Source organism: Calypte anna, chromosome 7 (assembly GCF_003957555.1).
Source record: "Calypte anna isolate BGI_N300 chromosome 7, bCalAnn1_v1.p, whole genome shotgun sequence".
NCBI lineage: Eukaryota > Metazoa > Chordata > Aves > Apodiformes > Trochilidae > Calypte > Calypte anna.
The window spans coordinates 5333-11550 of NC_044253.1; positions in this window are offsets into that span (position 1 = coordinate 5333).

Sequence of the window (6218 nt, forward strand, 5' to 3'; positions counted from 1 at the left end):
GAAATTGGCTGGGGGAAGTGATAGGCACAATCCTGATAAAAAGAGACAGTGCTTTTAAAATGATTAAAACCCAGGACCCTGATAAGAAGGATGCAGAAGCTATGATGAGGAATCAAGGAGAACGAGAAGAAAAAATGGAAAACTGAAAGAGATTCCATACTGTTTGCCTCCACCTCCCCCTCCCAAACCATTTCCATCTTGTCAATCGACTCCCAAGTGGCTGTCTGAAGAGCACAAAGGAAGAAAATTCACCCCAATATAATCCATTCAGGTAAAACATTTGGGCTATCACCACCTTTGACATTCAACAGGTCACCTACTCATATGGAAATTAACCCCCCCCCCTTCTTGCAGCCACAGCTACACCATCCGAATTTCCACACTAGGAAAACTTTGGGGGTTGGGGAGGCACAGAAGGTGGAGGGGGGATGGAGGGGTGTCTATTTAAGGAAATTTCATCACACCAGTGCAGAGGCAAATTTGGACTCTGCGTTATTACAGAGGGGACCTCAAATTATTTAGTAATTTCCCCTTTCTCATTCAGTCAGCCTTACTGACACAAAATGCAGAACCCCTCCTCTGAAAAGGCCCTTTACAATTTAAAGCCAAGCCTTCCTTAAAAAGATACAACAGTACAAATGTGACATCAAAGACTGTCGGGAAACAGCCTCCCAGTTAATGCTGCTTTTTTAAAGCGACATACTGCATCATGAGCCACGAACTGGAAAACAAATCACAAGCACCTCAGCTACCAGCTTGCTTACTCTCCTGAAATGCACCATTATAAAGGACTGAGACAAGATACACGGAGTCATAGAAGCACTGACCGATTTTCATCAGCCCTGGAGTTTAGCCACAACTTGATGAAAATTGATCACCTGGCACACATTGTGCTCTTGTGCTTGCAAAAGCCTCTGAAACAAGAGCTGCAAGCTGCGGAAGGAAAAATTCTTACTGCAAAACACACAAGTTTTTAGCCCATCAGAACCATTTACCAGACACTGGCTGATCTCTCAGAACTGGAGCCTCAACAACTCAGCACTGGATACCTCAGTGGTCAGACTCGTGTCATAACGCTGATGCTAAAAAGCCACAAACTTGTGGTTGAGACAAAAAAACCCAAACCAACAAAACAACAACAACAAAAACAAAAAAACAAAACAACAACCAAACAAAAAAACAAACACCGTGTGCCACAGCATCTATTTCTTATGTACAGGCTTTCCCAGTCTTTCTCAATACTTGAAAGAGTACCTGAAGAAACACCACAAAAGTTCCTCTCCACTTTCAGAAGTCAAAGAGTTGAAAGAATTTTCAGAACTTGAAAAGCACTTTTATTTAGCTGGAGAGGAGTGTGATATGTGACAACACTTAGTGAGAAATTATTGCAAGGGCTTCTCGGACTCAAGCAGAGACTCAGGCAGCCTCAGATGTCTCCTCCAGGGCTCAGCAGACATTGATTTTTCCGCCCTCAGACATAAATTGGAGCCCAAATATTTCAGACCAAAGGCACTGTTCCATCACCAGAGCTGGGCAGAGCAGGGCAGGAATGGAGAGGAAAGGAATGGACAGGAAGGAAAAGGCAAAGGGACAAGGGACAAGGGACAAGGGACAAGGGACAAGGGACAAGGGAAAGTGCAGAAACAGGAAAGAGGAAAGTGCAGAAACAGGAAAGAGGAAAGGGCAGGGAAGGAAAGAGGAAAGGGCAGGGAAGGAAAGAGGAAAGGGCAGGGAAGGAAAGAGGAAAGGGCAGGGAAGGAAAGGGCAGGGAAGGAAAGGGCAGGGAAGGATCGGGCAGGGAAGGATCGGGCAGGGAAGGATCGGGCAGGGAAGGATCGGGCAGGGAAGGATCGGGCAGGGAAGGATCGGGCAGGGCATGGGAAGGGCATGGGAAGGGCATGGGAAGGGCATGGGAAGGGCATGGGAAGGGCATGGGAAGGGCATGGGAAGGGCATGGGAAGGGCAGGGAAGGGCAGTCTCTAGCCAACAATCTGGCTAAAATTTTGCTTAACAAAAAGCTCTGATGTTCGACCCCTCCAGGACACACCCATTATCTAAATAGGACTCCAAAATTCCAGATAAAAGGGCTTAAATAAAAAACATAGTGTGACAACTGAAAACTTGTGCTGGCCCTAACCCTCACGTGGAAACCTACCCACAGACCCACCAACAGTCTGGCTACCACTTTTGTTTTTGTACCACATACCTCCAATATCTGACCCCTCGGCCGCCCCCCCGACGTTTCGCAAGATGGCTCCAAGATTCACCATAAATGGGCCTAAATAAAAAAGGAAAAAAGTGACAACTGAAAACTTGTGCTGGCCCAAACCCCCACGAGGAACCCTACCCACAGCACCACCAGCAATCAGGCTGCAACTCTGCTATAGTACAGAAACCCTCAAATGTTCCACCTCTCGACAGCACCCCCTCTCTATCTAAATATGGCTCCAAAATTCCTTATAAATGGGCTCCGAATAAACATCCATCGTGTGACCACTGGTAAAAAGGTTTGCTGGCCCTAACCCCCACAAGGAAACCTACCCACAGCACCACCAACAGTCCAGCTACAACTCTGCTTTACTATCAAAAACCTCAAGTGTTCGACCCCTCAGCCACGCCACCAGCGCCGAAAAAAAGGGAAAAGAGGAAAAAAGGAAGGGGAAAACAAGAATAATCCCAAAATAAAAGCGCCTCGCAGCGTCCCTGTCACCCCCTGGCCCCCGCAGGACCCATTTAACCCCCCCTCAGCGCCCCCAGCAGTCACCGGCGCCACCCAAGTGCAGCTCCAGCCCTCCCACGCCCCTCTCCCAGTCGCTGCCCGAGTCAGGCATCTCCCCTTAAAACTGAACGTCTGCAAAAAATAAAGCAAGCACCTCCGGAACCGGGTTCACGGCTCGTCTTTATTGGAGTCCAGCAGCTGACAGGTACCCACCGTACTACACAGATGACCTCCACCTTTCCCTCCCCTCTCCTCAGCGCCAGGATCTTGCCCCGTCTCCAATACCACCCACCTCAAACCCCCCGCCCCCCCCCTCATCCCCCCAGAAAAAAAAAAACACCCCTCAGGCTACAGACCCCAGCATCACTGCGAGAAGACTCAGATACAGTCCTAAAAGTCAGTCCCCTCCGTGGCCAACACACAGCCGCCCGCCCCCCAAATCTAGCCTCCTCCCCAGTTTCTTCTCCCCTTCTCACATTTCTTTACCTGTCTGGCTCATACCTTTTCACCAAGGTACCAGAACCGGGCATGTGGGGAAAAAAGAGGGGAGAGAGAGACGTACATCAAATGGCATCACTGACACAGCTGACAAAATAAAGCTTTTCTAGGCAGCACCTGATGCAGCACAAATCAGCCGCAGCCAGAGCAGAGGCTGTGGCTGAGGGTTTTGAGGGAAAAGATACTACAGTTTCTTTCCTGTGCCTGTGCCGTACAGCTGGATTCTTCTTTACAGTCTCGAGCAAACCTCCTCCTTCAGCAGAAGATGATCTCTGGTTTTTAAATAGTGTCCTGGTTTGGGATAGGAGAAAAAGGTAAGTTTCTGTCTTGTACTGCTGCTTTCAGCTAAGACTCTTTTAAGTAGCTGGACTTGCTGAAATTAACAGCAAGTTTCCCAGGCAGTGCCTGCTTCTAGGACTGGCAACACTCGATGTTTAGAGTTACAGCTAGAGGTTTTTCCCTCCACCTAAGTGCACTGAGCTGGCAGGCTCCTAAGAGATGAAGCACTTACCTTCAGTTGACCCATCTGAGCTGCAGACCTCCTGCAGAACCCAAAGCCTCATTATTAAGTACTCACCCTGCGTGCCTGGAGTCGCAGTTTTCCAAAGAAGTGAGGGCCTTTGGCGCAGAGAAGGCAGCAGCGGTGCTGGGCTTTGCAAACAGGTAGCGTGGCTGAGATTCTCGGGGTTTCCAGCGTTTCCACTCCTCATAGAAGCCCTTGGGAACTGGGCCTCCAGACCAGCATGGGTGAGCCTGGCAAACCTGCCGCTGAGAGCATGGGAAGGTTAGCAAGGCTGAGGAACAAAGATAAATAACTCACCAGGTGCTGCTACTCGGTACTCGCCCTTTTTAAATACCATGGTATTTATTGAGATGATTCCCTAGCACTGCACTCCCAGGCACCAGATATACATCTATGTGCAGCTCTTGCAAGTGCAGAATTACAGAACCTCCTCCCACCCCTCCAAGCTCCGCGCAGCAAGTTCCTCGCCCTGGAGGAACCAGCGAGCAGGAGCCGGCGATAGGACGGGGCTGCTCCCCTCCAACCCCGAAACTCCCTGCCGGCCCCGGGACAGCGCTCGGTACCGGAGCGGAAAGGCCCCACTCACCGTACCCGCCGCTTCCGCCCTCCTCCTCGCCCCGGAAGTGGGAGCCGCGGCGGAGCGACCCCAGCCCGCCGGCCGGGCTGCAGTTCCGGGCTGCAGTTCCGCGCTCCGCCCGGCGGCTCCGCTAAGGAAGGCAGGGGCAGCTCTGAACCGGGCGACACTGAACCGCGCGGCACCTCCATGACTCCGGAAGCACCGCTGCGTCACGTCGCGCGGTTACCCGACTTCCCCGTATCCCGGATGGGTGACTTCATCTGGCGCTGCTGCGCATGCGCAAACCTGGAATGCCAGCACTGCAGCACCGAGCTGCAATGTCAACGTTTTGCCACCAGGCGGCGCAGGGTGAATGGAGCACGCAGCTGTCCGGGAGCGACGGGAGATGGAACGTGGGAGAGTGGTGGTCAGGGGCAGGAAATGACTCTAATACTGTCGAGATACACACATATTAACTTCACTTCTTATACATCTCCAATCTCTGGTTCACTTCTTAACTTCTCCGCCCTTCTCCTTTTTGTACCCACGCAGATAGCGGTGCAGCGCTGCTTTTCATTATTTTTATTTATAACCGCCATAAGTGCTACTGGCATCTGGGGAAAAATCGTAGCTCACTGTATGCCCATGCGCACTGGCACGCCCTGTTACTCCGGATTTAGTACACGAGCGTTACAGCCTTAAGGATCCAGGAGCCACGGAGTGGAAACGGACGCGCATCTCCGCGGCCGCCCAGCGCTGTTTCGCCGGTGTGGCTTCGCCTGGCGATTCGATTTTTCGCCACCGGATAGCGTACGGAGCCCCGCTAAAAAAAGTAAATAGGAAAATAAAATTAAAGCTCGCGCGCGGCCGCATCCTTTTTTGTTTGTTTTTTTTCTCTAAGCATCAGACTCAGGGCGCTGCGCTGCAGTTGACCAGCCGCTCATCTATCACGCGCAGCAACGGCTCAGAGCGCACAGAAAGCACCGGCGAGGCGAGGGCAACGGGCTGGGGCAAAGGGACAAGTCCGAGGAGCTCGGGGCAAAGACACAAACGCTGCCAAGGTGGAACCACGGGCGGGGAAGCTGCAGCAGGGCTGGAGGACTGACATGCTATAGAGAAAGCGTTCGGAAGAATGACGGCGGCATTTCCATCTTCCCCCGTCGCACTTATCACTGCGCATGCGCTCCCAGCCTAGGCGCAGCGGTAAGTGTCGAGTTGTCCGGTCTGTAGCGAACACAGGAGCTCCGATCTTCTCTGGGTGCTGTCAGCATCACAGTTTTTAATTTGGCCCAGGACGAGATGATGCAGCACTCAACACTGCAGCTTATTCCCCTCAGCGCGCTGCCCCGCAGTCCTGGAGCTTCCCTCCCTAGGGGTATCTGCGCTTAGCCCTGAGCATCAAGTACAGCGAAAACAGCGGGAACCGGGAACCCCCCCCAGCCCGGGACAGAACGTGATGCAGGCACAGGACAGCAGCACCAGCAGACACCACAAACACACGCTTGCACGGACACTTCTGTGAACACACAAATGCTCTGTGCTGACACAATCACTCTTGTGTGGACCCACCAGGGCTTGCACAGATGGGTATCTCACAGCACAGGTACAGACTACGACAACTCCTGCCTGCTGCCAGCCTCGGCCATACTGTATCGGGAGTGTCTGGAGTGCCCAGGGCAGGCAGCTGAGACCGGAAGCATTCTCCTCTCTAGTCAACTCAGACCTTCTGCTACTCACTCATTCCACCCCAGCATTCACCTGTCACTCCTTCATTCACACTGGAGCTTACCAAGGCAGAAAGGACAACCAAGTGAAAATTCACTTGCACTGAATTTGTACACAAAATGCAATTACAGGAAAAAAAAATCAAGTCAGCCTTTGATTAGGCTATCAGAGCTCACACTTACAACTAAATGTATTGA